Genomic DNA, 25,193 nt, shown 5'->3' on the forward strand with positions numbered 1-25,193 from the left:
ACGTGAGTGCCAACTACTCTCCATTGACTGTATACACACACACACACACGGCTTGACAAATCATCCACTCGCCACCTAGCCCCGTCCCCACTTTTAAAAAAAGTAATTAAATAAATTCCTAGTGTAGCCTCTGTAAGTAAGAGCGGGCTACTTATCCTTCTCCTACTGGAGTAAGCCCTGGTAAGGGCAGGCGCCAGTAGTAACCATGGGTTTCCCCCCCCCCTTCAAGCCCTGTTTGGAGTGATGGAGGCGGGGCCCCTGACTCTGTGCAGGCCTAGATAGAGGGGAGGTCCTGCTGACATCATGAGGGGCAGGGCTGACTCTATTTAGTGGGCTGTCCTGTGTGTGTCTGGGTCAGTTGGTTCTTTGAGTTCGTGCTGTGAGTTGAGTCAGAGCTGAGAGAAAGAGGTGGCAGTTCAGAATGCCCAGTTCTGTGAGGATGTCAGTCTGAGCTGGAGCAGAGTCTGGAGAGCAGAGCGTCAGGACTGGCAGTCCGTGGAGAGCATGGAGGGAGTATGTGGAGTGATGTCCTGGAGTGGAGGAGAGTGCTGGTCTGAAGTGTAGTAAGACCCAGCAGAGCGCATGCCTGACCTGAGAGGCCCCACTCAACGTGAGAGTGATATCTGTAGGAGAGACCTCAGAGCCCCTCTGAGTAGAGCGGACAGGACTATAGAGGTGGACCACTGCCCCTCACCCTATTTAGGGGGTGAGGGGAAGGATATCTAGTCTCACTCCTAGGGCCTACCCTGTGGGGTGGAGGCAGGGGTATTGAGGCCCCATTCAGCCCATCCTGCTGGGAATCATACTTCTGGAGGAAAGGAGAGGAGAGAGACGCCTGTACATTGGGAGCACTGTTTCTAGGAGATACTCTTTGCATGAACTGCTGTGTACTACCTCAAGTGTTACCAAAGAATAAAGACTCTTGCTGCTGTTTTACATAAGACTGTGTGTGAGTTCTGGAGCCTTCACCCTGGGACCAGGGTTCTTTCTCTATAAGGGTCCTACCCCACATCCCTGGGGATTATAGGGAATGGAGGCGCTGCACCGTTGCTAAAGAATGAAGGCGATTACCCCAGAAGCCTGGCCCTGTTGTCCCCAACACCAACGCGGGAGACTCAGGCCCTCCTGTTCCAAGCAGGTACGCACCACCCAAGTACATGTAGCCAGCCCTCACTACACCCTAGATAGCGATCTGTGTCTGGGGGGAGGGGGGGGAACATGGGTTACATTTGGAGGCGAGCTGCTGAGATCCAGAACAGGTCAGGCTTTCAGCGAAGCAGAACGGGAGGAGGGAAGTGCACCTTCCGTGCAAGTGCTATGGAGGGTAGGGCATATCATACCAGGGGTAGTCAGGGGAGCGTGGACTCCCGCACAGTACGCCCTGGGTGCCCTAGATGGGTGATGTAAGATGGGTGTATGGCTATTGCTGTCCTAGTCCCTTGAGGCAGGTAGTGTAACTGGGGGTGTTAGCCTGTTAACTTGTCCAGGGACCATGACCCAGGGCCCGCACTATGAGTGGCCAAAAGTAGGAGACCCCCGTACTTAGGGAGATGCCCGGTACACTAGCCAGCACCCACATAAAACACACCACAGAGCACTTGTAGGAACCGTCAGCGAGTGCGGTGCACAGAGAAGGAGTTCTGCCTAGCCTGGGGTATGCCACATCATACTTGTGGGTAAAGCAATGAGAAATAGCATTCAGAGAGCATCAGAGAGTGTCAGTGGGTACAGTCAGTGTCTAGGAACGAGGTTTGCACTAGACACTGAGAATAGCGGTGATATACATTTGGTGGGCTCATCAAAGATGGCGGCCGTCACTACATGTGCTCCGCGGAGCAAGAAAGAATCCAAAATGGCGACCGCAGCGCCATCCACGGCCCAGCAGTTAGCAGCCGAACTAAAATGGCGACTCCCGCCAATCCTGGAGCGCGCACGTGAATCGTGCAAAGAGACTGTGCGAGAAATGTGGAGAGAGATGTGCAGGGGTTTGGTGCCAAACCCAGATTCCCTGCAAGAGGAGCGGCGCGAAAGCCGAAAGCCCACCCACCTGTGCTGTGACTGGCCAACAGACAAGGCCACGTCACACTGAGAGAAGGAGTGCCCCTCCTCTTGTTTCCACCAGAGGGAGGGGCACAAGGAGAGCCAATCAGAAGAGTCTTCCCCAGCGAAGGGAGGGGCAGGAAGTGAGAGCGTGGAGCTTCACTTCTGTCTGACATTCACAGAGAGAGGAGCCGAGACTTTGAACTGTTCCACCCCTGAGCGAAATATGGCCGAACTGAGCACCACTATTTACCAGCTTCCAGGCGGCTTACTGATAGTGGAGATTGAGGGCCACGAGTACCTCCGGTGCCTGTGCATCCACTGCGGGACACCCGGACCGGTCTCAAGCACGAAAGCACGATGCTCTAAATGTGGCACATACTACCTGTGGCCTAACGATCCATGGCCATTGATCGAGACCCCGCGGGGTGCCTCTCCGGGAACACTAACAGAGGTGGCGGAGAAAAGAGACGAGGCTGCCCTAGTTCCCCGCGTCACCCATGCGGTAGGAACCAAGGCGCAACCAGCTACTGAGCCGAGAGAACCGTCGGCGGAGAAGAGCGCGACCGCAGTGGAGGTACCAGAGCGAGCCCGTTTTGTAGCACTACCCACTGGCGGTACCGCCCACGAACCCGGTGACTCCCTTGCGGAGGATCCGATCATAATATCTTCGGAGGAGGATGATGGCGTCCCATCGGTGGCGATGCGCCTACCGGCGGACCACCCCAGGTGTAACCACGATGGCGGTCCACTTACCGGAGAGAGGGAGCAGACGAGTCTGGACACCTTCCGACGGTGAGCGCTGGTGCGGCCTGAGGCCCGTAGAAGTTCCACGGCTGTGGTGACTCCCAGCGCGGCGGAGATGGCGTCCGATACAGCTCCGGAGGAACCAAAGATCACCAGCCTGCGGCAGAGAGGGAAGGAGACTCCACCACCCCCTTACTCCCGCCAGGCGAAGACGGAACCTGCAGAGGACGAGAAGAAGAGGGATGCGGCCTACTTGACCATCCGCGGACCGGATGATCCACCACCGCCCCTTCCGGTCCTCTACGCACTTCCGGTGCGTGACCACGGAGCGTATGGAGATTCCACGGGCGCCGACGATGACATCACTTCCGGGTCCGACTGGAAAAGGGGCCCGGGAGCGCTGTTCTCCCCACGGAGAGCAGCAATGGCAACTGCAATGGCCACTCTGAGAGGCCAAGGTCCTCCCAGAGGACCACGGGGCTCGGCAGAGAGAGCAACCAGGAAGATGCCCACTGGTCGCGGTATTACCCGCTTGCTGGACACTGATTTGAACATTGCCCCAGCCCCAACCCCCAGCTCCATCGCCCCGGCCACTGCCCTGTCACGAGTATTACCACCGGGACCTAGCGGGGATAAATTGAGCAAGTACCCCAAATATTCAAGAGATGTACGGGATTGGGAATTGAGCGATGAGGGGTCTGATGGGGAGGTACTGTATGATAATGTAATTCATATACCTAACCTTGTGCCTTTTTCTCCTGCGTTTAGAGGGAGGGCCCGAGGGTCCCACACTACAGCAGAGGCTGGGCCTGTAAGTGAAGTGGTTCACAAGATGAACCCTACAAGGTACATAAACGCCAAAGGGAGGATAGATTGCTCGCACTCTACAGAGGCGGGTACGTCCGGTGTCTCATCGCAAGTGGAGTCGGAGGTAGATACAGGTAGCCCCTTAGCAGAGTACGAGCACCGTGACAAGTGGTGGGCACCCCTGTTCACCGGGTACCATGGAGGAATGGACCGCACCAGGTTTGTCCTCATCAGAAATAACATAGTCGATTATTGGTGGGCGGTAGGTGCCTATAATGCGAGAGATAGAGGAGAACAGGGATAGCTGGCTCCGAGAAGCCGTACAAGAGTACTTGCGGACGAAATTTGGTAAGGCAGGTTACCATAATCAGGACAGGATCAGTGAGTTGGTCAGGATCTGGAGTATAGGACGGGGCATATACATGCACAATGTAATATATCGGCCCAAGTCTGGATCGGTACAGTCATATCATGTGACCATAACTGACCATAATGGTAGGAGGATACGGAAGCCTGATCCTAAGCATTATTATTAGGGTTCTCCCCGTTGGGAGTAACTGTGTTCCGGAGATATTACCTCACTGGGTATTGTCTATGCATATAAACTGCCATGTTTGTGTTCATGTTCCCAGGTTTGTTCGCTGCTGGATATTGCTGCTAAAAGTAGGTCCAAGTGGGGACCATTGGATTCCACCAGAGGGAGAGTGTAGCCCCTGTAAGTAAGAGCGGACTACTTATCCTTCTCCTACTGGGGTAAGCCCTGGTAAGGGCAGGCGCCAGTAGTAACCATGGGTTTCCCCCCCTTCAAGCCCTGCTTGGAGTGATGGAGGCGGGGCCCCTGACTCTGTGCAGGCCTAGATAGAGGGGAGGTCCTGCTGACATCATGAGGGGCAGGGCTGACTCTATTTAGTGGGCTGTCCTGTGTGTGTCTGGGTCAGTTGGTTCTGTGAGTTCGTGCTGTGAGTTGAGTCAGAGCTGAGAGAAAGAGGTGGCAGTTCAGAATGCCCAGTTCTGTGAGGATGTCAGTCTGAGCTGGAGCAGAGTCTGGTGAGCAGAGTGTCAGGACTGGCAGTCTGTGGAGAGCCTGGAGGGAGTATGTGGAGTGATGTCCTGGAGCGGAGGAGAGTGCTGGTCTGAAGTGTAGTAAGACCCAGCAGAGCGCATACCTGACCTGAGAGGCCCCACTCAACGTGAGAGTGATATCTGTAGGAGAGACCTCACAGCCCCTCTGAGTAGAGCGGACAGGACTATAGAGGTGGAACACTGCCCCTCATCCTATTTAGGGGGTGAGGGGAAGGATATCTAGCCTCACTCCTAGGGCCTACCCTGTGGGGTGGAGGCAGGGGTATTGAGGCCCCATTCAGCCCATCCTGCTGGGAAGCATACATCTGGAGGAAAGGAGAGGAGAGAGACGCCTGTACATTGGGAGCACTGTTTCTAGGAGATACTCTTTGCATGAACTGCTGTGTACTACCTCAAGTGTTACCAAAGAATAAAGACTATTGCTGCTGTTTTACATAAGAATGTGTGTGAGTTCTGGAGCATTCACCCTGGGACCAGGGTTCTTTCTCTGTAAGGGTCCTACCCCACATCCCTGGGGTTTATAGAGAATGGAGGCGCTGCACCGTTGCTAAAGAATGAAGGCGATTACCCCAGAAGCCTGGTCCTGTTGTCCCCAATATCAATGCGGGAGACTCAGGCCCTCCTGTTCCAAGCAGGTATGCACCACGCAAGTACACGTAGCCAGCCTCACTACACCCTAGATATGCTTTCTGTTCCTGGGGGGCGGGGGGGGGGGACATGGGTTACATTAGTAAGAACTAATACAATTTGTTTTTGACATAACAATTTATTTTTTGTATTACATTTATACTTTACTACAATTAATGCTTGTTACATAGTTACATAGTTGATGAGATTTGAAAATGAAATGCATATATCAAGTTTAACCAATGAAACATTTAGTCAACATGCCTTATCCTATATCCTACTTAAAGTATATTGATCCAGAGAAAGGCAAACAAAAAAACCCAGTGACACAGGATGAATTGCAAGGTCTCCCTGAATCAACACCCTGCCTATGTTTACCTATTTATTTATTTATCATATCTCCGCTATTTGATGCCCCTTTACTAATGTTAATAAATCTAATTTAGGGAGGTGTGTGTGTGTCAGTGTGTGAGTGTGTGAGTGTGTGAGTGTGTGAGTGTGTGAGTGTGTGAGTGCTGATCCACAGTGAAGCTGATTCTTGATTAATAGGAAACTACTGTGCTTCTTTACATTGAGCAAATGTAGGCAGGTTTGTGAATATAAGTGATTGTTAACAATCCCAAGAGAAGATTAAAGTGTTACTGTCAGCAAATACACAGAGTGCAGGAGTTCCCTACCTGTCTTCAGAGTTAGGGGGGATTCCGAGGTCTCCTGTTTGAAGCTTTATAGTCAGATCTGGTACAAAGCAGGTTAGAAATAGTTTTAAAGCCTCATTACATTATTATGTGTAAACCGCTGGCTACTTTTTTTGGTTAGGGAACACAAGAAATATATTTTGCAATTGTGGTGAACCCCAACCATCGCCCCTGTCTCCCCCCCCCACCTCTCTCACCCCACCCCGTCGCCCCCCTCACTTTTCATCTTGCATGTGCACACACATTCCCCTCACACACACTCCCCCCACACCCCCCCTCACACACTACCCCCACACCCCCCTACACACACACACACTCCACCCTACACACACACACAAACACTCCCCCCCACATACACACACTCCCCCCCCCCACACACACACTCCCCCCCCCCCACACACACACTCCCCCCCCCACACACACACACACTCCCCCCCCCACAAACACACACTCCCCCTCCCCCACACACACACTCCCCCCCACACACACACACACTCCCCCCACACACACACACACTCCCACCCCACACACACACACACTCCACCCCCCCCCCCCACACACACTCCCCCCCCCCACACACACACTCCCCCCCGCACACACTCCCCCCCCCACACACACACTCCCCCCCACACACACACACTCCCCCCCCACACACAAACACTGCCCCCCCACACACACACACTCCCCACACACACACACTCCCACCCCACACACACACCCCCACACACACACACCCCCTCCCCACACACACACTCCCCCCCCAACACACACACACACTCCCCCCACACACACACACTCCCCCCCCCACACACACACACTCCCCCCCCACACACACACCCCACACACACACATACTCACCGCCACACACACAAACTCCCTCCCACACACACACACTCCCCCCCCCCACACACACACTCCCCCCCCACACACACACAATCCCCCCACACACACTCCCCCGCCCCACACACAAACACTGCCCCCCCACACACACACACTCCCCACACACACACACTCCCCACACACACACTCCCCCCCCACACACACACCCACACACACACACACACACCCCCTCCCCAGACACACACTCCCCCCCCACACACACACACACTCCCCCCCACACACACACACTCCCCCCCCACACACACACATACTCACCCCCACACACACAAACTCCCCCCCACACACACACACTCCCCCCCACACACACACACTCCCCCCCACAAACACACACACACACTCCCCCCTCACACACACACACACTCCCCCCCTCACCCCACACACTCCCCCCCCACACACACATACTCTCCCCCCCTACACACACACACTCCCCCCCCTACACACACACATCCCCCCCACACACACACACACCCCCCAACACACACACACACACTCCCCCCCACACACACACTCCCCCCCACACACACACACTCCCCCCACACACACACTCCCCCCCACACTCACTCCCTCCCACACACACACTCCCTCCCACACACACACTCCCCCCCTCACACACACTCCCCCCCTCAAATACACACACTCCCCACACACACACACACACACACTCCCCCCACACACACACACTCCCCCCCCACACACACACACACTCCCCCCCACACACACACTCCCCCCCACACACACACTCCCCCCCACACACACACACTCCCCCCCCCCACACACCCCCCCCCCACACACACACTCCCCCCCCCCACACACACACACATTCCCCCCCACACACACACACTCCCCCCCACACACACACTCCCCCCACACACACACACCCTCCACACACACACACACACTGCCCCCCCCCACACACACTCCCCCCTCCCCACACACACAATCCCCCCCAGACACACTCCCCCCCAAACACACCCCCCCCCCTAAACACACACACTCCTCCCCACACACACACTCCCCCCCACACACACACACACTCCCCACTCTCACACACACACACCCCCCCACACACACACACTCCCCACTCTCACACACACACTCCCCCCCCACACACACACACTCCCTCCCACACACACACTACCCCCACACACACACACTCCCCCCCACACACACACTCCCCCCGCCACACACACTCCCCCCCACACACACACACACACACACACTCCCCCCACACACACACTCCCCCCACACACACACTCCTCGCCCACACACACACACTCCCCCACACACACACACTCCCCCCCTCCACACACACACACACACTACCCCCCACACACACACCCCCACACACACACTCCCCCCCCCCCACACACACACCCTCCACACACACACACACTGCCCCCCCACACACACACACTCCCCCCCTCCACACACACACACACACTCCCCCCCCACACTCCCCCACACACACACCTCCCCCCCCCCACACACACACACCCTACACACACACACACTGCCCCCACACACACACACTCTCCCCTCCCCACACACACACTCCCCCCCAGACACACCCCCCCCCCCAACACACACACACCCCCAACACACACACTCCTCCCCACACACACACTCCCCCCCCCACACACACACACTCCCCACTCTCACACACACACTCCCCCCCACACACACACTCCCCCCCACACACACACTCCCCCCACACACACACTCCCCCCCACACACACTCCCCCCCCACACACACCCACACACACTCCCCCCGCCACACACACACTCCCCCCCCCCACACACACACACCCACACACACACACACACCCCCCTCCCCACACACACACTCCCCCCCCCCCACACACACACACACTCCCCCCCCCACACACACACTCCCCCCCCACACACACACACTCCCCCCCATACACACACACTCCCCCCCCCACACACACACACACACTGCCCCCCCACACACACACACTCCCCACACACACACTCCCCACACACACACTCCCCCCCCCACACACACCCCACACACACACACACCCCCTCCCCACACACACACTCCCCCCCACACACACATACTCACCCCCACACACACAAACTCCCTCCCACACACACACACACCCCCCCCCACACACACACACACTCCCCCCCCCCACACACACACTCCCCCCACACACACACCCCCACACACACACTCCGCCCCCACACTCTCCCCACCACACACACCCCCACACACACACACACCCCCCACACACACACTCCCCCCCCCAAACACACACACCTCCCCCACACACACACTCCCCCCCACACACACACACTCCCCCCCACACACACTCCCCCCCCACACACACACACACACTCCCCCCCACACACACACTCCCCCCACACACACACTCCCCCCCCCACACACACTCCCCCCCACACACACCCACACACACTCCCCCCGCCACACACACACTCCCCCCCACACACACACTCCCCCCCCACCCCCCCACACACACACACACACCCCTCCCCACACACACACTCCCCCCCCCCCACACACACACACTCCCCCCCACACACACACACTCCCCCCCCACACACACACACTCCCCCCCACACACACACACTCCCCCCACACACACACACACACTGCCCCCCCACACACACACACACTCCCCACACACACACTCCCCACACACACACTCCCCCCCCCACACACACCCCACACACACACACCCCCTTCCCCACACACACACTCCCCCCCCACACACACCCCCACACACACACATACTCACCCCCACACACACAAACTCCCTCCCACACACACACACTCCCCCCCCCCACACACACACACACTCCCCCCCCACATACACACACTCCCCCCACACACACACCCCCACACACACACACTCCGCCCCCACACTCTCCCCACCACACACACCCCCACACACACCCCCACACACACACACCCCCCCCCACACACACACTCCCCCCCCCCCAAACACACACACCTCCCCCACACACACACTCCCCCCCACACACACACACTCCCCCCCCACACACACTCCCCCCACACACACACACTCCCCACACACACACTCCCCACACACACACTCCCCCCCACACACACACTCCTCCTCCCACACACACACTCCCCCTCCCACACACACACACTCCCCCCCCACACACACACTCCCCCCCCACACACACACACATTCCCACCACACACACACACACACACTCCCCCCCCACACACAAATACTCCCCACACACACACACTCCCCAACCACACAAATACTCCCCAAACTCACACCCACACACCCACACTCCCCCCCCCCCCCCACACACACACTCCCCCCCCACACACACACTCCCCCCCCCCACACACACACTCCCCCCCCCACACACACACACTCCCCCCCCCACACACACACACTCCCCCCCACAAACACACACACACACACACACTCCCCCCTCACACACACACACTCCCCCCCTCACCCCACACACTCCCCCCACACACACACATACTCCCCCCCCCTACACACACACACTCCCCCCCCTACACACACACACACACCCCAAACACACACACACACTCCCCCCCCCCACACACACACTCCCCCCACACACACACTCCCCCCACACACACACTCCCCCCACACACACACTCCCCCCCACACTCACTCCCTCCCACACACACACTCCCTCCCACACACACACTCCCCCCCTCACACACACTCCCCCCCTCAAATACACACACTCCCCCCCCACACACACACTCCCCCCCACACACACTCCCCCCCCACACACACACTCCCCCCCACACACACACACTCCCCCCCACACACACTCCCCCCCCACACACACACACTCCCCCCCACACACACACACACACTCCCCCCCACACACACACACACACTCCCCCCCACACACACACACTCACCCCCACACACACACACTCCCCCCCACACACACACCCCCACACACACACACACACCCTCCACACACACACACTGCCCCCCCCACACACACACACTCCCCCCTCCCCACACACACAATCCCCCCCCAGACACACTCCCCCCCAACACACACACCCCCCAAACACACACACTCCTCCCCACCACACACACTCCCCCCCCACACACACTCCCCCGCACACACACACACACTCCGCCCCCACACACACAATCTCCCCCCACTCACACACAACTCCCCCCACACACACACACTCCCCCCCACACACACTCCCCCACACACACACCCACACACACTCCCCCACCACACACACACTCCCCCCCCCCACACACACTCCCCCACACACCACACACACACTCTCCCCCCCACACACACACACTCCTCCCCCACACACACACACACTCCCCCACACACACACACTCCCCCCCTCCACACTCACACACTCCCCACACACACACACACACACACCCCTCCACACACACACACATCACTCCCCCCCCCCACACACACACTCCCCCCCCCACACACACACACACCCTCCACACACACCACACCTGCCCCCCCCCACACACACACACACACTCGCCCCCCCTCCACACACACACACACTCCCCCCCACACACACACACTCCCCCCCAGACACACACACCCCCCCAAACACACACACACCCCCAAACACACACACTCCTCCCCACACACACCCCCCCCCCCCCACACACACACTCCCCCACTCTCACACACACACTCCCCCCCACACACACACACTCCCCCCCACACACACACTCCCCCCCCACACACACACCCTCCACACACACACACACACACACACTGCCCCCACACACACACTCCCCCCCTCCACACTCACACACTCCCCACACACACACACACACACCCCCCTCCACACACACACACACACACCCCCCCACACACACACTCCCCCCCCCACACACTCCCCCCCACACACACACTCCCTCCCACACACACACACACTGCCCCCCCACACACACACACACACCCCCCCCTCCACACACACACACACACACTCCCCCCCACACACACACACTCCCCCCACCCCACTCACACACACTCCCCCCCCCACACACTCACACACACCCTCCACACACACACACACACTGCCCCCCCCCAGCACACACACTCCCCCTCCCCACACACACACTCCCCCCCAGACACACCCCCCCCCCCAAACACACACACACCCCCAACACACACACAGCTCCTCCCCAACACAACACACTCCCTCCCCCACTCACACACACTCCCCACACTCACACACACACACCCCTCCCCCCACAACACACACACACTCCCCCCCCACACACACACTTCCCCCCCCCCACACACTCCCCCCCCCCCCACACACACCACACCCTCCACACACACACACACACACTGCCCCCCCACACACACACACACTCCCCCCCCTCCACACACACACACACACACACTCCCCCCCACACACACACACTCCCCCCCACACACACACTCCCCCCCCCCACACACCACACCCTCCACACACACACACACTGCCCCCCCCCACACCACACACTCCCCCCTCCCCACACACACACTCCCCCCCAGACACACCCCCCCCAAACACACACACACCCCCAAACACACACACTCCTCCCCACACACACACTCCCCCCCCACACACACACACACTCCCCACTCTCACACACACACTCCCCCCACACACACACACTCCCCCCCCACACACACACTCCCCCCCACACACACACTCCCCCCCACACACACACCCAAACACACTCCCCCACACACACACACACACACTTCCCCCCCACACACACACACACTCCCCCCCCACACACACACACTCCTCCCCCACACACACACACTCCCCCACACACACACACTCCCCCCCTCCACACTCACACACTCCCCCACTGTCATGGAACAGGAATACCCCTGTCTGCATTTCTGCCTCACCCCCCCCCCCCCCCCCTTGTCCTTGCAGCCCTGCTTTATCAGCATGCTTAGTGGCAGCTGTATGTATTTGGTTCTACATGCAACTCAATGCTTGTGTGATTAATACAGAGCCATTTCCCCCTTCTCCAGCAGTCTGCTGCATTAAGATGCTACATTTTGCTACATGTTGCAGCTTCTCCAGGCACTCCTGTGAGTTGCCATGGCAGCCCCCAGCCTTTCTCCCAAATGGGTTAGTCTGCTGTCTCCCCCCTCTGTTCTGCCCACAGATGGTCTGTCCCCAGACTATCTTACACCCAGCATACACTGCTTCATCCTTTCCACCATTTTCCTGGATTCGCGAAGGAGACTCTTTGTAAACCCTGTAATGGTGCCGAAGGAGAATCTTTTCACCTCCCTTGATCACTGAGCACACACAGAGACACCTACACCTCTACACAAGAGACTGTACCTTATCCTGTTTTCCCTCAATAAAACCAAGAAAAGAAACAGATCTTGTTGTGCTTAGGAAAGAGGGCGAGTTGGCACTATCTGAGCTAAGACATAACCACGTGATCCTCTAGCTTCCAGAATAGTGAAAAGATAATCGTGTGCCTTACAGACACTTACAGGAGCTGCTACTCCAGACTCCATTATACAGAGTGGCCTCTACAGCAGTACAAGCAAGCAGCTTACACAGCTATACAGAGCAACCTCTACACCACACAAAGGAAGCACCAAGCAGCTAAAACTGCGAACAGTCTGCAGCTTTCACAGACAACCAGTAGCTCAAACTGCACAGCAGCCTTGCAACAAACAGTGCTTCTCTTACAATTCCTAACTGCCTTTTTCTCTGTCTGAGTCCACCCGCTGCTCAGCCCCACAGTGAGGAGCCAACGGACACCTGTAAGTACAGCTACCCCAACGCTGCACGCTGCAGGACACCGCTCGGCATCATCTGAGACAGACGCCCATCGCTGACAAGGTAAAAGACCACACGCCACACGCACTGGCAAAAGGCCTACACACACCTACAGCATGGCAGAACTCAGAGCCTCACCAGACATCACGCAGGAAAGCGATCTCTCAGACACAGAGACCGCTGCGCAGCTGCAACAGGCGCAGGCAGGCGCAAGGCCCAAACGGACAGTCACACTGACAGAAAAGGCCCGCGAAAAATATGAGACTGACATTGAAGCGCACCGCGCTAAATTAGAGTTGGCCTGGGAAACAACCGCACTTGGGGTACGCAATGTCGCCGGCGCTGGCAATTATGTGCAACAGCTCGAGCAGGGGATAACTCAATTGAAGGTAGACCGCTCCGGCTACCAAGCGCTGTCACAGGCATACTTCACCTATCTAACAAGAACTAACACAGAAGATAGCATACGAGAGCGCGACCTACAAAAGGCGATTGACCTAGAACGTGATGGCATCGTGCAAACCGCCATCACGGAAGCTGAGAATAAGAGGAAGGACCTTTTGCAGGAGACCTCATCGCAGCGCTCAAGCATATCCAGGCACTCATCTAGATCAGCAAGATCAGCGCAGTCTAACGCGTCCAGCGCAAGCACAAAAGCTACCAAGGCGCGAGCCGCCGCAGAGGCCGCACGTGCCAGGGCTGAATATAGTCGCAGAGAGGCAGCCGTAAGGACAGAAAGAGCGCGCATAGAAGAGGAGGAGCAGAATGCCGCCGCCGCTGCCAATGCCGCTGCCACTGCCGCCGCTGCCAATGCCGCTGCTAATGCCGCCGCTGCTGCTACCGCCGCCGCTGCAAATGCCGCCGCTACCGCGGCGCGTAAAAAGGCCGAATTGGACGCGGATCTAGAGGCACTTAATCAAGAGAAGGAAGCCGCCGCCGCCATAGCCCAAGCTGAAGTCCTAGAGGCAGCCGCGCAACAGGATGGCGGGGAGCAACCCTACAGACGGATTGCCTCAGAGGATCCAGTCCAACGCACTGAAGACTACGTCAGGAGCCTCTTCAGCGTGAACACCAGCGCACCATCTCAACACGGATGGAGCGACTCCACAGATACCGAAGACTCGCTAGGACCACGAGGAGAAGACGCTGCTCCATCAATGGCACATGCTGCCTGGGATAGCCACAGCCGCAACAGTGATCCACACGCCAGCGCGCACACGGATGCACCACAACAGGCTCGCAATCCAGGTATACCCACGCGGGAGAAAACAGCCCCTCACTCTGGCAGTCATCACGTGTCCATGCCAAGGAAGAGGCGACCGCACGGACCCTCCCAGCAACTACCTCAGAACGGGGCAAACGCGCCGATGTCTCAGGTCTGACAGACATAGCCAAGTACATGATCCGGCGCGACTTGGTGCACGCAGGACTCATCAGCTTCGACGACCGCCCTGAGAACTACCGGACGTGGAAGTTCACATTCAAAGACGCAATCGACAGCTTGGACTTCTCAGCAAGGGAAGAGCTCAACCTGTTAGTCAAGTTCCTGGGGAACGTATCCAGGGAGCAAGCGCAGAGACTTCGGACGGCAAACGCGCATCAACCCCAAGTAGGTCTTGACCTAGTGTGGGAAAGGCTAGAAGAGTCCTACGGCAGCCCCGAAGCAGTCGAGGATTCACTCTTCAAAAGAATCGAGAGCTTCCCCAAGATCACGAATAAAGACTACTCGAAGTTACGAGATCTTGGAGACCTGCTGCAAGAACTGGAGTTCGCAAGGAAAGACCATTCCTTAATAGGTCTCAACGCCCTAGATTCAGCTCGTGGAGTGAGACCCATCCTGGAGAAGCTACCCTTCAACCTCCAAGAAAGGTGGCTTTCACAAGGTTCCAAATACAAAAGGGAGAAGCAGGTTGTCTTCCCCCCATTCTCATTCTTCGTGAGCTTCATCCGCGAAGCGGCAAGGACAAGGAACGATCCCAGTTTCATCTTAGGTACGCAAACCACATACAGTGCGAGCAGCCTGAAGAACGAGAGACCAGCGACGAGATATGGTAACCCCCAAACACCCATCTTGGCCCGCAGGACGGACGTGCCTCCCACGACCCAAACTACTCCCGATCAGTCGGTCGCCGGAGACAAGGAACCAAGGGACCCAAACAGGGAATGCCCCATACACAAGAAGCCACACCCACTCAACAAGTGCTTTGGGTTCAGGATGAAGTCCCTAGAGGAACGTAAGAGGTTACTTGGAGAATTCGGAGTCTGCTTCAAGTGCTGCGGTTCCACTACCCATCTAGCCAGGGACTGTAAGGAAGAGATCAAATGCACAGTGTGCGAGAGTGACAAACACGTGACAGCGTTACACCCAGAGGCGATGACATTCCACCAACTCAAGAACCCATCCTCCATAGCGGAGCATGGCGGGGAGAAAGAAGAAGGAGAGTCAACATCCGTCACATCTCAGCGCACTGAAGTTTGCGGAAAAGAAGGTGACAAAATGTCCTGCTCCAAAATATGCCTTGTCGCAGTGCACCCCCAGGGACAACCTGAGAAGGCTATTCGGATGTACGCAATCCTCGACGACCAGAGCAACCGATCACTGCTCAGGTCAGAGTTCTTCGACATGTTTAACATACAAGATGGTGCTTCTCCTTACACTCTCAGAACGTGTGCAGGGCAAATGGAGACCACAGGGAGAATAGTGAATGGCTACACCATATGCTCAATAGACGGCAAAGTGAACATGCCCCTTCCCACACTCATCGAGTGCAACCACATGGCCACAAACAGGGACGAGATACCCACACCAGACGTGGCACTCCATTACCCCCACCTCAAAGGAATAGCCAACCACATCCGGCCGGTGGAACAAGACGCCAAGATCCTGCTGCTGCTCGGTAGGGACATCATGAGAGTACATAAAGTCCGTAAACAGCACAACGGACCCCACAACGCGCCATACGCCCAAAGACTCGACCTAGGATGGGTGATAGTGGGCAACTCGTGCACTAACAAAGAGCACGGGCAAGACTACGTCGATGCCCGCAGAACGGAGGTGACAGAATGTAGACACACATCTTTCTCCGAACCATGTCTTGGCCATCTCCAAGTGACCGAAGGGCCAAGTGAAGAGAAAAGACAAGGTCATACCCCTGAGACCAACAAAGACATCCCCACGCCGATGGGATGCGACAATGGCTTAGGATGCTCAGCAGTCCAGACAGCCAAGAATGATGAGTCGACTCCACCGAAGGAAGAGAGTAACCTCCCAAAGGTGACCGACAAAGGGATCGTCCTAAAAACAACAAACAATCAGACAATACTCCCGCGAGCAAGGGCACAATTAAGACGTACAGTTGTTCCTCTCCACAGAGTATCAAGCAACAGAGCAACCAATCGCCACGGCTGGCATAGCCGCAAAAGATTGCGTCCCACAGGCGAAGCCACAGTGTCAAAAGGACTGTTCGTTCAAACACGTAAAAGGGGACAGTTGCAGAGACATTTCCCAAAAGGATTTACAAGGACAAAAGAGACTGTTCTTCGTCATGTCCAGGGAGAAAACAACCTCCCGATGGCAGTCAACAAAGAAACACAAAAGCGTTTCACCAAACTACGCGGAGATGTTCTCGTGCAAGAGAAATGTACCGATGAACTACGGTGCACAGCATTCCAGACAACAAGGAACGATGACAAACAAACACCATCGAGGGAAGATAGAGAATTCCCGAGGTTAACTGTCAAGGAGCTCTCTAAAGACGGACTAAGCAGTCGGGTGACTCCGCTACCATTCCGTTCACCAAGGAGGCGCTTCCCAAACAATGGAGAACATGCCATCTCTAGGTTCACCTCGCACCTCTGCGGCCCACAAAGGGAACCAGAGACCAAAAACAACTTTGTGGTCTTCACCCAAAAGATATTCCTTACCGGCCACGCAAAGCCAGCACTTCTAATGAAGAAAGGTGGGGAATGTCGGTACCTCCAATCACCTGGGGCCTACCACCCTCAGGAACCCGATCAAATCCGGGTAGTGTTCAACCCTAGCGCTCAACTCCAGGGAGTCTCCCTGAACGACACCCTCCTCACTGGACAAGACTTGACGATCAGTCTTCCAGGGACATTAATCCGCTTCCGCAAGGAACCTAAAGCCATCTCCTCCCGCCAAACGCCAGGTGATGGGATGACAAACTACCATGACTGGCACATCCACGAGGTGATGCACTCTGTAGAGAAAGCTACAGAGTCAAAGGGACTGTTCTCTCACAAAGTCGAAAGGAAACAGTGCCAGAGACTTTCACAGAAAGACATTGTGGTGAAACCAGCAAACCTGGAGCGGTTCATCCATCCAATATCCTTTGCTAAAAGACTTTGCCAAGGGATTTCAACACCAGTGGTGCCGGCCGGTATCACCTCGTTATGTGGACATGGACTTTGCATTATTATGTTGTTATGTTGTATGCATTGCACATATGTTCCACATAGCCTACCATATAGTGGTATCTACAAATACCAGACGGGGAGTGTCATGGAACAGGAATACCCCTGTCTGCATTTCTGTCTCACCCCCCCCCCCCCCCCTTTGTCCTTGCAGCCCTGCTTGTCAGCATGCTTAGTGGCAGCTGTATGTATTTGGTTCTACATGCAACTCCAATGCTTGTGTGATAATACAGAGCAATTTCCCCCTTCCCAGCAGTCTGCTGCATTAAGATGCTACATTTTGCTACATGTTGCAGCTTCTCCAGGCACTCCTGTGAGTTGCCATGGCAGCCCCAGCCTTTCTCCCAAATGGGTTAGTCTGCTGTCGCCCCCTCTGTTCTGCCCAAAGATGGTCTGTCCCCAGACTATCTTACACCCAGCATACACTGCTTCATCCTTTCCACCATTTTCCCTGGATTCGCGAGTACCTCTCTGTAAACCCTGTAATGGTGCTGAAGGAGAATCTTTTCACCTCCCTTGATCACTGAGCACACACAGAGACACATACACCTCTACACAAGAGACTGTACCTTATCCTGTTTTCCCTCAATAAAACCAAGAAAAGAAACAGATCTTGTCGTGCTTAGGAAAGAGGGCGAGTTGGCACTATCTGAGCTAAGACATAACCACGTGATCCTCTAGCTTCCAGAATACCCCCACACACACACACACACACACTCCCTCCTCCACACACACACACACACACTCCCCCCCCCACACACACACACACAATCCCCCCCACAAACACCCCCACTCCCCCCACACAGACACACACACCCACACACACACTCCCCCCCTCCACACACACACACTCCCCACACACACACACACACTCCCCCCCTCCACACACACACACACACACTCCCCCCCCCCACACACACACACACAATCCCCCCCACAAACACACACACTCCCCCCCCACACACACCCCCCCCACACACACTCCCCCCCACACACACACACTCCTCCCCACACACATACATTCCCCCCCACACACACACTCCCCCCCACACACACACACACCCCCCAAACACACTCCCCCCACACACACACTCCCCCCCACACACACCCCACCACACACACTCCCCCCACCACACACACACAGCCACACCACACACACACACACACCCCACACAAACACTCCCCCCCCCCCCACACACCCCCACACACACACTCCTCACACACACACTTCTCACACACACACACACACTCCCCACACACACACTCCCCACACACACACACACCCCATACACACACACACACTCCGCACACACACACACTCCGCACACACACACACTCCCCACACACTCCCCACACACACACACTCCCCCCCACACACACACACTCCCCCCCACACACACACACACACCCCCACACACACATACACACTCCCCCACACACACACACACACTCCCCCCCACACGCACACACTCCCCCCTACACACACACACTCCCCCCCCACACACACACTCCCCCCCACACACACACTCCCGCCTCCACACACACACTCCCCCCCACACACACACACTCCCCACACACACACATTCCCCATACACACACACACTCCGCACACACACACACTCCCCACACACACACTCCCCCCCCCCACACACACACTCCCCCACACACACACACACACACACACTCCCCCACACACACACACACTCCCCCCCACACACACACACTCCCCCCCCACACACACTCCCCCCCACACACACACTCCCCCCCCACACACACACTCCCCCCTCCACACACACACTCCCCCCCCACACACACCCCCACACACACACTCCCCCACCACACACACTCCCCCCACCACACACACTCCCCCCACCACACACACAGCCACACCACACACACACCCCCACACACACACCCACACACACACCCCACACACACACACTCCCCCCCCCCACACACACACTCCCCCCACACACACACTCCCCACCCACACACACTCCCCCCATACACACACACTCCCCCCCCACACACACACTCCCCCCCACACACACACACTCAGCCCCACACACACACACTCCCCCCACACACACATACACTCCCCCCCACACACACACTCCCCCCCCCACACACACACACACTCCCCCCCACACAAATACACCCCACACACACACACACACACACACACACTCCCCCCCACACACAAATACTACACACACACACACACACACACACACACACACACACACACACACACACTCCCCCCCACACACAATACTCCCCACACCCACACACCCACACCCACACACACACACACACACACACTCCCCCCCCACACACACACACACACACTCCCCCCCCACACACACACTCCCCCCCACACACACACACACTCCCCCCCCATACACACACACTCCCCCCCCCCACACACACACACTCCCCCCCCCACACACACACACACCCCACACACACACTCCCTCCTCACACACACACTCCCCCCCTCACCCCACACACTCTCCCCCCCTCCCCACACACACACTCCCCCCCTCCCCACACACACACACACTCCTCCCCCCCCACACACACACTCCCCCACACACACACACACACAAACACTCCCCCCTCACACACACACACACACACTCCCCCCTCACACACACACACACTCCCCCCACACACACACACACACACCCCCACACACACACTCCCCCCCCCACACACACACTCCTCCCCCCACACACACACCCCTACACACACATACACACACCCCCACACACACACACTCCCCCCCCACACACACACACTCCCCCCCACACACACACACTCCCCCCCCACACACACACACTCCCCCCACACACACACTCCCCCACACACACACACACTCCCCCCCACACACACACACTCCCCCCCTCACACACAATCCCCCCCTCACACACACACCCTCACACACACTCCCCCCCTCACACACTCCCCCCCCACACACACACACTCCCCCAACCACACACACTCTCCCCCACACACACACACACTCCCCCCCCCACACACACACACACTCCACCCCCCACACACACACACACTCCACCCCACACACACACACACTCCCCCCTCACACACACACACACTCCCCCCTCACACACACAGACTCCCCCACACACACACACTCCCCCCCCCCACACACACACTCCCCCAACACACACACTCCCCCCCACACCCCCCCACACACACACTCCCCCCTCACACACACACCCTCACACACACTCCCCCCTCACACACATTCCCCTCCCCACACACACTCCCCCCCACACACACACACTCCCCCCCACACGCACTCTCCCCCACACACACGCACACTCCCCCACACACACACACACTCCCCCCCCACACACACTCCCCCCCCCCACACACACACACTCCCCCCACACACACACTCCCCCCCACACACACACTCCCCCCCACACACACTCCCCCCCACACACACTCCCCCCTCACACACACCCCCTCACACACACTCCCCCCCACACACACACTCCCCCCCCACACACACACTTCCCCCCCCCCACACACACTCCCCCCACCCCACACACTCTGCCCCACACACACGCACACTCCCCCACACACACATTCCCCCCCCACACACACACTCCCCCCACACACATACTCCCCCCCACACACACACTCCCCCCACACACACTCCCCTCCACACACACACTCCCCCCCCTCACACACACACCCTCACACACACCCCCTCACACACACTCCCCCCCCACACACACTCCCCCCCCACACACACACTCCCCCCACCACACACACTCTCCCCCACACACACGCACACTGCCTCACACACACGCACACTCTCCCCCACACACACGCACACTCTCCCCCACACACGCACTCTCCCCCCACACGCACACTCCCCCCCTACGCACACTCCCCCAACCCCATGCACACTCCCTCGCCCATGCACACTCCCCCCCCATGCACACTCCCCCCCATGCACACTCCCCCCCCACGCACCCCCCCACACACACTCCCCCCCCACACACACACACTCTCCCCCTCCCACACACACACTCCCCCCCACACACACACACTCTCCCCCTCCCACACACACACTCCCCCAAACACACACACACTCCCCCCCCCACACACACACGCTCTCCCCCTCCCACACTCACACATACTCTCACACACAGGGGCATGGTAGATAAGGAGGAGGTAAGGGGGGGCATGGGAGGTAAGGGGGGGCATGGGAGCTAACGGGGGGCATGGGAGGCAATGAAAGCATGGGGCTCTACTTACTTGCTTTGTGCAGGATGGAAAAGGAGGATGGGCTTCACCACGCTAGCTCATATGGAGCCTGGCTGGAGACCAATCAGGTAGGTGGATTTTTTTTCACGGTGCAAGCAGGGGAATTGAGATCCGCGCATGCTGCTCGGGCGTCATGACGGATCGTCAGCGGGTAAAATCTGGTCGCCGTTGCGACCGGATCTGTGAGGGCTGTGTATATACATACATATACATATACATACACAGCAAGCATTAGTTTACGAGGGTTCCATGTAAACATGGATTTCAGGCAAAAAGTGACACAGTGTGCTTATTTGCATTTGCATTTCCCAAAATCCTTTGCCGCAGTGGAAGCACTGTATGTTAGGTGATACTGGTTGCAGACCTGTCTAGGACATGTGAATGTGTTCACAAGTGATATTTTTATTTGATATATATATATATATATATATATATTTTTTTTTTTTTATATATATATATATATATTTGATATAATTTTTTGTTTCCTTTATTGTTTTCAGATTTTACAGTTATTTTAAGCACTGTTTTGCTTATTTTGAGCTTTTTACATAATCTGGTAAAATTCCAAAACCAAACAGATCAAGTTTTGGAAAAACCAGAACAAAGACTAAATCATGGAATTTCTTTAGAACCAAAACAATATCGAAGACCAAAACATTCAAGTTTTTAGGAAACAAAACACAATATAAAGTGCCTACCCTTAGTTACCATTTTTATAAATTGCATCTGAGCAACCTGAAGTAGATATGTTCAACTGGTTCTCGTTTTACAGAAAAAATAAATGTACATTATTCTAGGCTACCGCGCAATAATATCACAGCTCATTAAATAGGTCAAGCAGCACAACATTGCAGCTATTTTATCCAACTGAGGGTTAATAGGTTGCATGTTATAAGTGCCTGAGGAGGATAACCACGTGAGCTTAAAGCACATGGTATCCTAGCAAGATTCCAATAGCTTCAGGTCATGCCTAAGTGGCATCATGGCGTGCTCTCTCATGCGAGAAAACATCTCGACAAGTGTGTGTATATGATCTCTTCAGCTTACTTCATGCAACTTGACAGAAAAGGGGGTTCTCATACACTGACAGTCATGCCACATGTAACCCCTTTGTTGCCTGTGTGGCCAGATTTATTATACAACATTTCACCAATTTACAGAAAGCTATGCTTTATCCCTTCTTATATTTCAGATAAGATGTATCTCTGTAACCCTGGTTATCTCTTGCCCTCTGCTCATGGCTGTCTGCTTGTGTCTCTATTGCCCACTCTGTCTAAAACCTTTTTTGGCCGCTGCCCTCTCATTGAAACACTCTAACACTCGGTATATGCCATTGCCAATCATTTTTTAGACAAGTTACAAATAGCTTCTAAATTAATCTTCTCAATAGCCTTGATTCATATTACTTCTTCTCACATCAATGTTTAAACCAGTCAAAATCAGACTTCAGGCAGTTCTCTCCACTGGTTATTTAAAAAAAATAAATCTAAATGTGCGCTCTCTAGTAAGGTAATAATATGTTAATCTCAAACAATCTTAAGTGATACATTTTAAGTGATAAATACAGTGAATATATTATCTATAAATATGGTGAATGTGAATCTGCTAATTGTATGGTTTTACTGTAAAACCTATGAAAACCAATAAAATGATGTGGAGGTTGGAGTGATCCGGCATGCGTGCAGAATCTTTGCTAGATCTGTGAAAGCATTATCAGGACCAGTTGCCAAGGAGAGAGTTTGGAAAGTCATAAAGCTGTGGAGATATGCCATTTGTTTCTACTCACATTGTAAGAGCATTACCTACATTTTAACTTGCTTACTAAAGTCAAGATGTAATCCTCCGTTGTGTTATTTTACTTCTGTCCACTTATACCTTCTCCTACTTTTTTGAGCAAAGATATTTCTTTCTAGATTTGGTTAACATGGTTTGAACTTTAGTCTTCTAACAACATGGGAAGACTCACTGCTGCCCTCTGTGCCTGTGAGGGTACCTGGCTGTGTTCATTTACCATAGTGCACAATTTATCTTAATGGAATAATATATTTGATGTAGGTGATACTTTTTTTTTAGAGTTTTTCATAGATTAATTTATAATGTACAGAGATTTTAGAAGCTTATAGATTTCTTCTTCAAGTGTAGAAGGAATCACAACCTACACACTACAACCTTCCTCGACTCCTTTTCCTCTGTCCCAAAGGAGGGTGTGACGCTACTGATCTCCTCTTCTCCCTCTATCACCTGCCCTCTTGGCCCCATTCCCTCCTATCTAAATCCCATATTACTTCCAAAATGATCCACTCTTTTAAGGCTGTACATTCTTCTGCCCCTCCATACATCTCAGCCCTAATTTCTCGCTATACATTTGCCCGACTCTTGCGTTCTGCGCAAGGATGTCTTCTGTCTACCCCTTTTGTATCTAAAGCCCTCTCCCACCTAAAACCTCTCACTCTGGAATGTACTTCCCCTCAATGTCCAACTGGCACCCTCTCTTTCCACCTTTAAGATCTATCTACTGTAAAAACACACCTCTTTAACGAAACATATGGGTGGCTCCACTGGCTGATGCTATACATCTCAGATGCACTGACCTCTTGCAGATGCACTTACCATAACACCTTCCTACTGTCTCTTCAAGTTCTCCCTAATTAGCACTTAGATTGTAAGCTCTTTGGGGCAAGGACTCCCTTTCCTACTGTTACAGTCGCGCCTGAAACGCTATT

General features: G+C 55.6%; 1 protein-coding gene across 1 annotated transcript in view; it reads left to right on the forward strand.

Moving 5' to 3' along the window:
- The first annotated feature begins 3,739 nt into the window (after window positions 1-3,739).
- Window positions 3,740-25,193, forward strand: part of RPL31 (ribosomal protein L31) — a 279,049-nt gene continuing 257,595 nt past the window's right edge. Inside the window, exon 1 of the mRNA XM_075590394.1 lies at window positions 3,740-3,744. The gene's annotated coding sequence lies outside the window, so the exon portion shown is untranslated. The remainder of the gene's footprint in view (window positions 3,745-25,193) is intronic.

The sequence above is a fragment of the Ascaphus truei genome, chromosome 3, assembly GCF_040206685.1.
Source record: "Ascaphus truei isolate aAscTru1 chromosome 3, aAscTru1.hap1, whole genome shotgun sequence".
NCBI classification, from domain to species: Eukaryota; Metazoa; Chordata; class Amphibia; order Anura; family Ascaphidae; genus Ascaphus; species Ascaphus truei.